Here is a 12661-nt window from a genome sequence, read left to right on the forward strand (position 1 = left end):
TATTCTTGATACACATGATAAATTGGTGAGCATGACAAACCCAGCAGCGTTGCAGTTCTTGCCACAAACCGGCACTTAAATCTATTGTCTTGCCCATTCACCCTCTCAATGGCACACATAGACAATCCATGTCTCAGCTGTCTCAAAGCTTCTCCACTTCATCTACACTGATTGAAGTGGATTTAACAAGTGACATCAATAAGGGATCATGGCTTTCACCTGGATTCACCTGGTCAGTCTATGTCATGGAAAGAGCAGGTGTCCTTAATGTTTTGTACACTCAGTACAGGAGGTTGGCGACACCTTAATTGGGGAGGATGGGCTCGTGGTAATGGCTGGAGTGGAAGGGTATCAAATACGTTGGTTTCCATGTGTTTGATCCCATTCCATTCACACCGTTCCGGCCATTATTATGAGCCTTCCTCCCCTCAGCAACCTCCTGTGACACTCAGTGTATAAACAAAAATAAAACGCAACATGCAACAATTTAAAGGATTTGACTGTGTTACAGTTCATATAAGGAAATTGAAATACAATAATTCCAATGTCTAATCTATGGATTTCAAGACTGGGAATACTGATATGCATCTGTTGGTCACAGATACCTTTTTTTAAAGTAGGGGCGTGGATCAGAAAACCAGTCAGTATCTGGTATGACCACCATTTGCCTCGTGCAGTGCGACACACTTTTCATAGAGTTGATCAGGCTGTTGATTGTAGCCTGTGGAATGTTGTCCCACTCCACTTTAATGGCTGTGCAAAGTTGCTGGAACTGCGTCAATCCAGAGCATCCCAAACATGCTCACCGGGTGATATGTCTGGTAAGTATGCAGACCATGGAAGAACTGGGACATTTCTAGCGACATGAGGTAGTGCATTATTATGCTGAAACATGAGGCAGATGAATGACACAACAATGGGCCTCAATGATCTCATAATGTTGTCCGTAGCTTATGCCTGCTCATACCAAAACCCCACTGCCAACATGGGGCACTCTGTTCACAACGTTGACATCAGCACACCGCTTGCCCACATGACTCCATGCATGCTGTCTGCCATCTGCTCAGTACAGTTGAAACGGGGATTCATCTGTGAAAAGCACACTTCTCCAGCGTGCCAGTGGCCTACAAAGGTGAGCATTTGCCCACTGTGGTCTGTTACGATGCCGGAATGCAGTCAGGTCAAGACCCTGGTGAGGACAACGAGCACACAGATGAGCGTGAACTTGAGACATCTGTGGCATTGTGTTGTGTGACTAAACTGCACATTTTAGAGTGGCCTTGTATTGTCCCCAGCTCAAGGTGCACCTTTGTATCAATCACGCTGTTTAATCAGCTTCTTGATATGCCACACCTGTCAGGTGGATGGGATTACCTTGGCCAAGGAAAAATGCTCACTAACAGGGATGTAAACACATCTGTGTACAAAATTTTAGATAGATTTGATTTTTGTATGTATATATATATATATATACACTGCTCAAAAAAATAAAGGGAACACTTAAACAACACAATGTAACTCCAAGTCAATCACACTTCTGTGAAATCAAACTGTCCACTTAGGAAGCAACACTGATTGACAATACATTTCACATGCTGTTGTGCAAATGGAATAGACAACAGGTGGAAATTATAGGCAATTAGCAAGACACCCCCAATAAAGGAGTGGTTCGGCAGGTGGTAAACACAGACCACTTCTCAGTTCCTATAATTCCTGGCTGATGTTTTGGTCACTTTTGAAAGCTGGCGCTGCTTTCACTCTAGTGGTAGCATGAGACGGAGTCTACAACCCACACAAGTGGCTCAGGTAGTGCAGCTCATCCAGGATGGAACATCAATGCGAGCTGTGGCAAGAAGGTTTGCTGTGTCTGTCAGCGTAGTGTCCAGAGCATGGAGGCGCTTTCATTAGACAGGCCAGTACAGCAGGAGACGTGGAGGAGGCCGTAGGAGGGCAACAACCCAGCAGCAGGACCGCTACCTCCACCTTTTTGCAAGGAGGAGCAGGAGGAGCACTGCCAGAGCCCTGCAAAATGACCTCCAGCAGGCCACAAATGTGCATGTGTCTGCTCAAATGGTCAGAAACAGACTCCATGAGGGTGGTTTGAGGGCCTGACGTCCACAGGTGGGGGTTGTGCTTACAGCCCAACACCGTGCAGGACGTTTGGCATTTGCCAGAGAACACCAAGATGGGCAAATTTGCCACTGGTGCCCTGTGCTCTTCACAGATGAAAGCAGGTTCACACTGAGCACATCTGACAGACGTGACAGTCTGGAGACACCGTGGAGAACGTTCTGCTGCCTGCAACATCCTCCAGCATGACCGGTTTGGCAGTGGGTCAGTCATGGTGTGGGGTGGCATTTCTTTGGGGGGGCCACACAGCCCTCCATGTGCTCGCCAGAGGTAGCCTGACTGCCATTAGGTACCGAGATGAGATCCTCAGACCCCTTGTGAGACCATATGCTGATGTGGTTGGCCCTGGGTTCCTCCTAATGCAAGACAATGCTAGACCTCATGTGGCTGGAGTGTGTCAGAAGTTCCTGCAAGAGGAAGGCATTGATGCTATGGACTGGCACGCCCGTTCCCCAGACCTGAATCCAATTGATCACATCTGGGACATCTTGTCTCGGTCCATCCACCAACGACCAACGTTGCACCACAGACTGTCCAGGAGTTGGCGGATGCTTTAGTCCTCCCGGGAGGAGATCCCTCAGGAGACCATCCGCCACCTCATTAGGAGCATGCCCAGGCGTGTAGGGAGGTCATACAGGCACGTGGAGGCCACACACACTACTGAGCCTCATTTTGACTTGTTTTAAGGACATTACATCAAAGTTGGATCAGCCTGTAGTGTAGTTTTCCACTTTAATTTTGAGTGTGACTCCAAATCCAGACCTCCATGGGTTGATAAATTTGATTTCCATTGATAGTTTTTGTGTGATTTTGTTGTCAGCACATTCAACTATGTAAAGAAAAAAGTATTTAATAAGAATATTTCATTCATTCAGATCTAGGATGTGTTATTTTAGTGTTCCCTTTATTCTTTGAGCAGTGTATATATATCATTGGAGGCTGCTGAGGGGAGGATGGCTCATAATAATGGCTGGAACAGAGTGAATGGAGTGGCATCAAACACATGGAAATACGCTCCAGCCATTACCATGATCCCGTCCTCCCCAATTAAGGTGCCACCAACCTCCTGTGATATATATACTGTATATACAAATCACTTCAAAAAGTAGACTACCTGCGGCTGTGCATGTACATCCACTCCAAAATAATTCCAATGTCCAAACATGACATTTGATGAATATAACGGGGAAGCCATGCTTCCCCAAAAATGTGAACAATAAAAAAGATAATAATATTTCAGACTTTTCCATAATTTCACAAGAGGCTGAATCTATCTCACCGTAGTAAGCATCCGCATCGCTCAGAGTTATCGCTGAAAGATTTCTCTGGCGAGATTGATGCGTCTTGCTGTTGGCGTCTCTGACAAATGATCAATATTGAGACCCCACCAAAGTTGGACTTTTGTTGCCTTTAGAGGAGCTCATGTCTCATGGGTCTCACGGCTCTTCCTTAACTCGCACTCTGGGCCTATAGTAGCTGTTATGTGTGAATGAATGATGAATACTACAATAGGGTCCAGATCCTGGACAAATTGTATTTCTTAACTAGTTCAAGACGACTGTTCAAGGCCAGCTCTAGCCTTTTGGGGGCCCCCTAAATTCTGCACATTTTGACATCGGGTGAAGAGAAAATGTAGCACTTTCAAATCACCTTTTCTGCAGTTCTACATATTTTTCCATAGAGTGTAGCGAACACTTAGCAATTTTGCCATGGGGCCAAGAATTTTTGTGTGTGTGCAATTTCACAGCTAATTCCCTGCCATTCTACCCATTTTGCCATGGAGTTTCACAGCTAATTGCCTGCAATTCTAAATATGTTGCCATGACTTATGTTAAGGATATCTGAGTGATTAACAAAATGAATGGGGGCCCCTGGTGGTCAGGGCCCTGTGCACGTGCCCTGCATGTCCAGTCGGTATTCGGCCATGATTACTACAAGTTTAGATTGCTGGCTAGACTAACTTCCTAATCTGAAAATGTTTAGCTGACATGGAAAAGGAATACCTAGTTGTCACTCCCTGACCTTAGAGAGCCTTTTTATTTCTCTATTTGGTTAGGTCAGGGTGTGATTTGGGTGGGCATTCTAGTTTGTCTATTTCTTTGTTGGCCGGGTATGGTTCCCAATCAGAGGCAGCTGTCTATCGTTGTCTCTGATTGGGGATCATACTTGGGCAGCCCTTTGTCCCACCTTCAGTTGTGAAAAATTGCTGATGCAAAACCAAATTTCCAACCTTGTGTATTCAACTATTCTAACTCTCAACAGTAAATTGACACAATGACTGAGTTCAGGGGCTCCCTAGCGGCCGGGGATCCTAAGCGACCGCTTATGCCTGGAGCTGGCCTTGCGACTGTTGTACAATATTTGAACAACTGAAAGTCCCAATTCTACATTGCTGATACAGAGGGTAGAGACGGTTTATTTTAGATACTAATCATCCAAGGTAGGTAGACCATAAAGATGTGTCTCAATCTCTGGTACAGTTCACACATTTCACTTCAGGCTATGACCTGACAAAAATGGTATTTAGCCTTTGGCCCAGGCTTATCAGAGCGGTATAAAAGGTGAGATGTGTTCTCCTCCAGACACGGACCTAGCTTCTCACAGAGGAAGAGGTAGGACTTGGGCTCTATGTTTTTATTATTACAATATAGTTCTATTACCATTCATTCAGCTAGGTTTACAATTCTAAACTATAACCTTTTTGGTACTATCAGAGCAAAATATATATTGCCTATGCTCCACTGATTTGAAGTGCAATCAGAAAAACTTTAGCCACAATATAGAAACACATTTTAACCACCATGCTTTGTTTAATGAAAAAAAAAAGTATAACATTTTCCATGTTCAACTTTGATTTTGAAAGGAGAGGCCGTGCAACTCATCATCGTCAAACTAACACTCCTTGCTGGTAAGTCTCATTCTGACAATGAAATATTGTGATCAATTTAACATCGTGTATGGTGTTACTATGACACCATAGTGTAGATTCCTCAATGACTGCATACAATGAAGCTTGTTTGGTTTTTCGAGTGAACAAATGTTTTGTTCCTGTTTTAGGCCTGTTTCTCTTGATGTGCCTTCAAATGGGTAAGAATTGTGCTTATTATACTATTGAATGTCAATTCAAACCTTGTCTGTACAATAGCTATTCCAAAAATGTGCTGTGATGTTGGTTACATTCATAGTTTCAATAACATGGCCCAGTACAATCATACATGTATACTTTAACCTTGTTCTGACAGAACGCCCGATACCAGTATTTTAATTCCTCAACAGTGTCATCAACAAAACTGGTGTGCAATTTCCCAGTGCCTGGTCTCAGTACAGACCAGGCTCTGGGAAATACCTGCCTGCCAACGTGGACCCCAACCTCTGCACTCATCTGATCTACGCCTTCTCAATCCTCAGCCACAACAACCAGCTGGTCACCTATGAGTGGAAAAATAATGTTCTCTACACATCTTTCAATGGGCTCAAGACCCAGGGAGTTTTACATGCTGAGCTATATGTCTATGATCTCTTAGGGCCTCCAACAGCAATCCTTGCATTTACAATAAGTTACATAGTCACATTTCTGTTTAATTTATTTAAATGCATGACATTGGGTGTGCTAATGAATTAATCTCTTGTCTTGGACAGAAATCCTGCTCTGAAGACATTATTGGCAGTTGGAACTTTGGAACCACCCAGTAAGTATTGTTGTCAGAAAGCAATGATTAAGTTTGACATGTTTCAGGAGATGTTACAGCAGTAGGAAAGAAAGAGAACATTTCTTAATAATCTACTGTTATTCCCTGGAGCACGAGGGAGCCGCCCAGAGGACAAGAATAGGTTCACATTGCTGTGCGGGGTCAGTTTGGCATTCACAGCCACAGTAGTAATAATCACAAATATCTGGAAAGCATTATATTTGTATCCTGAGTAGCAGTATTTAATGGGTACTCCATAATGATTACGATCAAACTTAACTGATCCAGCACAACATTGTCATGATATTATTTCATGGATAAAAGAAACATGAGCTGGCGCACACCCAGAATAATAGTTTGTGTGGAGGTGCAGACTAACGGCGGATAAACTATCAAAATAAAGTCACACTCTCCATGTATAGTCTCACAGCAATTTCATGGGTATTTACCAATGTTTCGGCATCACTGTGCCTTCCTCAGGGTAATGTCATGAATACTTGAACCAGGTTATGTAGACACACAGTGCAATTAGTGTAATCAATGACAGTAGTGAGGGGTGTGTCATAGATTAAGTTAATTACAATAATTAGTGAAACTGTTAAAAAATAGTATATGGAATATTAAATATATTACGCTATTGTTATCATATAGAAACATAATGGAATATTGTATATCATATTAGCATCAACATACATTGTTTCATTCAATTTCACAATTTCATATTTCATTTTTGTAACATGTAATCTTTTGGTTCAACCTTAATATATATTGAACATCATCAACAGAGGGAACATATTAGGTGTATGCCAATAAGCTGTCAAAATAATAATCATTTATAAGACTTGTTCATAAAGGAAAATGTGTTCATAAGAAGGGCCAGAGATCAAAGTCAATATTCAGACCACTAGGGGTCAATGTTTTTAGACAGGATATCCAGTAACCCTCCTGTTGTAGTAGGATCTCCATGTTACTTCCTCTCCTTGGTAGAGCAACATGCTCAATGTCTGTGTATTTGAGGGAGGAGATGGAATGGTTGGCTTCAACAAAGTGAGCTGCTACTGGATAGTCAATGTTCTTACACCTGATTGAGCTGCAGTGTTCAGCTATGTGTTTTAATTGTCTTTTTTCACTTGTCCTACATACGCTTTTCCACATGAACAGGTGATGAGATTACTCCCTTGGTCTTGCATGAGATGATGCCCCTAAAAGGGATCTTTCGACCTGTATGTGGGTGTCTGAAGAAAGACGTTTTTATAGTACTATTGCACTGTGCACATGAGCCACATTTGTAGTTTCCATTTGGGATAGGTGTCAAGAGTGTCTGAGTGGGCTCAGGAGGCATGTCAGATCTCACCAAACTATCTCCAATATTGCGACCACGCTTATAGACCACCAGTGGGGGTTCCTTGAAGAGGTGTGTGATTATTATTATTTTTGTCTGATTGCAGAATATGCCAGCGCTTTTTCAGGGTTGATTTAATTTTCTCTGAACCTTTGGTGTAAAAGACAGTTGCGTTGATTTGAGTTTTTAGTAATTCCGCTCTTGGTTTTTGAGATATTTTCATCATTGCAGCATCAAGAGTTTTGTCCTTGTAGCCTCATTTTGAATTTATCTGTCATTTTTTTAGCGTTGCTGTCAAAATCTGACTGGTGGGCACAGATTCGATTTAACCCTGCATTACTGGCTATATGATAGTATGCATCCCCTTCCCCTCAAGAATGATCTATCAGCAAATGGCAAGGTATTGAGATCTGTGGACTTTGTGTATAAATCTGTGTGTAATGCATCATTCTCTTTGATAATCCAGGTAATTTATTTTTCTCATCAGTCTGCATGGTGAATGAGGTATTCAGAGCTCTCGTTTAGTAGAGTTTGGAAATAATTTAGTTCCTGCTGACTTCCTTCCCAGAGCACAAAGACATAACCTATATCTCTTCCATAGAAATACTTCAGAAAGTAAGGGTTGTGTCTCTGTTTTAAAAAGGAATGCTTCTTCAAATTGTCCCACATACAGGTTTGCATAGTTGGGGGAAAAGGGGAGCACATGGCTACACTGCAAATTTGATGGAAAAAGTCTGACTCAAAGACAAAGTAGTTATGGGATAATACCAGTTCAGTGAGTTGTAAGATGCAATCATTGGATGGAGCAAGGGTAGAGTATTGGGTATTGTAGCGCCTGCAAGCCTCCAGTGTGTGGGATGTTAGTGTACAAGCTCTCCACATCAAAAGTGGCCAGCAGGGTGCCCTCTGGTATCCTTCTTAAGCCCTCTATCAATGAGATCATATGACTATAGTCTTTGACATAGGATGGGAGATTCTCAACCATCGGTTTAATGTGGTAATCCACAAATGTAGAAATGTTGGCTGTCAGAGTTGATTGCTACTACAATGGGTCTACCTGGAGGAGGAGACACTGGGTCTACCTGGAGGAGGAGACACTGGGTCTACCTGGAGGAGGAGACACTGGGTCTACCTGGAGGAGGAGACACTGGGTCTACCTGGAGGAGGAGACACTGGGTCTACCTGGAGGAGGAGACACTGGGTCTACCTGGAGGAGGAGACACTTGTTTGTGTAATTTAGCGACTGTATAGAAATTTAACTTCTTTTTTCGTGATTTGTCCGGAAAATTCCAAACATCTTTCCACTGTGGATGATATATTATGCTGGAATTCCAGGGTAGGGTCACAATTCAGATTGTGATAGTCACCTTTAGATAGTTGTCGGTGACATTCATTCACATAGTCACATTTGTTTTGTATACAAATGCCTCCTCCTTTGTCACATTTTTTATGATAATCGAATGATCTGACTAAGTCCTTAAGAGCCATTCTCTCATCTCTCCTCAGATTATCATAGGATTTGTGTTTCTGTTTGTCTTTCAGTAAGTCACCTACATAATTTTCAACAATCCTACAGAAGGTTTCTATGGATACATTACATTTGAGGGGAGGTACAAATGAACTTTTTGCTCTAAATGTTGTTCTCTCAGATGATGATGTTCATTATATATTAAGGTTGAATCAAAATATTACATGTAACAAAAATGAAATACGAAATTATGTGAAATTGAATGAAACAATAATGTATGTTGATGCTAATATGTACAATATTCCATTCACAATCAAATGCCGACCGTATTACCTCCGAAGATAATTATCTTCGGTTATAGTCACAGCCGTGTATATTCCCCCTCAAGCCGACACCATGATAGCCCTCAAAGAACTTCACTGGACTTTATGGAAACTGGAAATCACATATCCTGATGCTGCATTTATTGTAGCTAGGGATTTTAACAAAGCAAATTTGAAGAAAACACCACAGATGTTCTATCAACACATTGACTGTAGTACTCGTGCTGCTAAAACACTCGACCACTGTACTCCTACTTCCGGGATGCCTACAAGGCCCTCTCCCGCCCCCCCCCATCGGCAAATCTGACCACGACTCCATTTTGCTCCTCCCTTCCTACAGGCAGAAACTCAAACAGGAAGTACCCGGGCTAAGGACTATTCAACGCTGGTCTGACCAATCGGAATCCATGCTTCTAGATTGTTTTGATCACGCGGACTGGGATATGTTCCGAGTAGCCTCAGAATAACATTGACGAATACACTGATACGGTGACTGAGTTTATGAGTAAGTGTATAGGGGATGTTGTACCCACTGTGACTATTAAAACCTTCCATAATCAGAAACCGTGGATAGATGGCAATATTCGCGCAAAACTGAAAGCGCAAACCACCGCATTTAACCATGGCAAGGTGACTGGGAATATGGCCGAATACAAACAGTGCAGTTATTCCCTACATAAGGCAATCAAACAGGCAAAACGTCAGTACAGAGACAAAGTGGAGTCGCAAATTCAACGGCTCAGACACAAGACGTATGTGGCAGTGTCTACAGACAATCATGGACTACAAGGGGAAAACCAGCCACATCGTGGACACAGACGTCTTGCTTCTGGACAAGCTAAACACCTTCTTCGCCTGCTTTGAGGATAACAGTGCCACCGACGCGGCCTGCTACCAAGGACTATGGGCTCTCCTTCTCCTTGGCGGACGTAAGACATTTAAGCGTGTTAACTCGCAAGGCTGACGGCCCAGATGGCATCCCTAGCCACGTCCTCAGAGCATGCGCAGACCAGCTGGCTGGAGTGTTTACAGACATATTCAATCTCTCCCTATCCCAGTCTGCTGTCCCCACATGCTTCAAGATGTCCACCATTGTTCCTGTACCCAAAAAAGCTAAGGTAACTGAACTAATGTCTATCGCCCCGTAGCACTCACTTCTGTCATCATGTGCTTTGAGAGACTAGTCAAGGATCACCTCTACCTTACCTGACACCCTAGACCCACTTCAATTTGCTTACCGCCCCAATAGATCCACAGACAATGCAATCGCCATCGCACTGCACACTATCCTATCCCATCTGGACAAGAGGAATACCTATGTAAGAATGCTGTTCATTGTCTATAGCTCATCATTCAACACCATAGTACTGTCCAAAGCTCATCATTAAGCTTAAGGCCCTGGGTCTGAACCCTGCTCTGTGCAACTGGGTCCTGGACTTCCTGACGGGCTGCCCTTAGGTGGTGAATGTAGGAAACACTGATCCTCAACACAGGGGCCCCACAAGGGTGCTTGCTCAGCCCCCTCATGTTCACCCATGACTGCGTGGCCACGCACGTCTCCAACTCAATCATCAAGTTTGCAGACAACACTAGTAGGCCTGATTACCAACAATGATGAGACAGCCTAAGGGAGGAGATGAGGGCCCTGGGAGTGTGGTGCCAGGAAAATAACCTGTCACTTAACGTCAACAAAACAAAGGAGCTGATCGTGGACTTCAGGAAACTGCAGAGGGAGCATCCCCCTATCCACATCGACAGGACCACAGTGGAGAAGGTGGAAAGCTTCAAGTTTCTCAGCATACACATCACTGACAAACTGAAATGGTCGTTCTCACGTTCAGAGATACAACCTCTTATCATCACTCAGCACCTGGGCTTACCTCCACTGTACCCGCACCCCACCATACCCATCTGCACATTATGCCCTGAATCTAATCTACCACGCCCAGAAATCTGCTCCTTTTATTCTCTGTCCCCAACGCACTATACGACCGGTTTTGATAGCCTTTAGCCGTACCCTCATCCTACTCCTCCTCTGTTCCTCGGGTGATGTGGCGGTTAACCCAGGCCATGCGTGTCCCCAGGCACTCGCATTTGTTGACTTCTGTAATCGAAAAAGCATTGGTTTCATGCATGTCAACATCAGAAGCCTCCTCCCTAAGTTTGTTTTACTCACTGCTTTAGCACACTCCGAGAACCCTGATGTCCTTGCCGTGGCTTAGGAAGGCCACCAAAAATTGAGAATTCCATACCCAACTACAACATTTTCCGTCAGGATAGAACTGCCAAAGGGGGAGGATTTGCAATCTACTGCAGAGATAGCTTGCAAAGTTCTGTCATACTGTCCAGGTCTATGCCAAAACAGTTCAAGCTTCGAATTTAAAAAACAAATCTCCCCAGAAATAAGTCTCACTGTTGCCACCTGTTATAGACCCCCTCAGCTCCCAGCTGTGCCCTGGACACCATGGATGAGGGGCAATCAATTCACATATCTTCAGTTGGTTCTGTTGGGTGACCTAAATTGGGATATGCTTAACACCCCGGCAGTCCTCCAATCTAAGCTAGATGCCCTCAATCTCTCTCAAATCAAGGAACCCACCAGGTACAACCCTAAATTCGTAAACATGGGCACCCTCATAGATATTATCCTGACCAACTTGCCCTCCAAATACACATCTGCTGTTTTCAATCAGGATCTCAGCGATCACTGCCTCATTGACTGCATCCGCTATGGGTCTGAGGTCAAACAACCACCCCTCATCACTGTCAAACACTCCCCTATAACACTTCTGGCGAGAAGGCCTTTCTAATCGACCTGGCCCGGGTATCCTGGAAGGATATTGACCTCATCTCGTCAGTCGAGGATGCCTGGTTGTTCTTTAAAAGTAATTTCCTCAGCATCTTAAATAAGCATGCCCCTTTCATAAAAAATTGGAACTAAGAACAGATATAGCCCTTGGTTCACTCCAGCCGTGACCGCCCTTGACCAGCACAAAAACATCCTGTGGTGGACTGTAATAGCGTCGAATAGTCCCCGTGATATGCAACTATTCAGGGAAGTCAGGAACCAATACACGATCAGTCAGGAGAGCAAAGGCTAGCTTTATCAAACAGAAATTTGCATCCTGTAGCTCTAACTCCAAAAGCTTTTGGGACACTAAAGTCCATGGAGAACAAGTGCACCTCCTCTCTTCAGCTAGCCATGCTTTCCTCCTGGCTACCCCAACCCCGGCCAACAGCCCCCCCCCCCCCCCTTCTCCTTCACCCAAATCCAGATAAATGTTTTGAAAGAGCTGCAAAACCTGGACCCGTACAAATCAGCTAGGCTAGACAATCTGGACCCTCTCTTTCTAAAACTATCCGCCGCCATTGTTGCAAACCCTATTACCAGTCTATTCAACCTCTCTTTCGTATTGTCCGAGTTCCCTAATGATTGGAAAGCTGCCACAGTCATCCTACTCTACAAAGGGGGTGACACTCTAGACCTAAACTGTTACAGACCTATATCCATCCTGCCCTGCTTCTCTAAAGTCTTCGAAAGCCAAGTTAATAAACAGATCACTGACCATCAGCTCCTTCGATCACTGTGCAGCCGTCTTCATCGACTTGGCCAAGGCATTCGACTCTGTCAATCACTGTATTCTTATCGGCAGACTCAATATCCTTGGTTTCTCAAATGACTGCCTCGCCTGGTTCACCAACTACTTCG

The sequence above is a fragment of the Oncorhynchus kisutch genome, linkage group LG17, assembly GCF_002021735.2.
Source record: "Oncorhynchus kisutch isolate 150728-3 linkage group LG17, Okis_V2, whole genome shotgun sequence".
In the NCBI taxonomy this organism is placed as follows: Eukaryota; Metazoa; Chordata; class Actinopteri; order Salmoniformes; family Salmonidae; genus Oncorhynchus; species Oncorhynchus kisutch.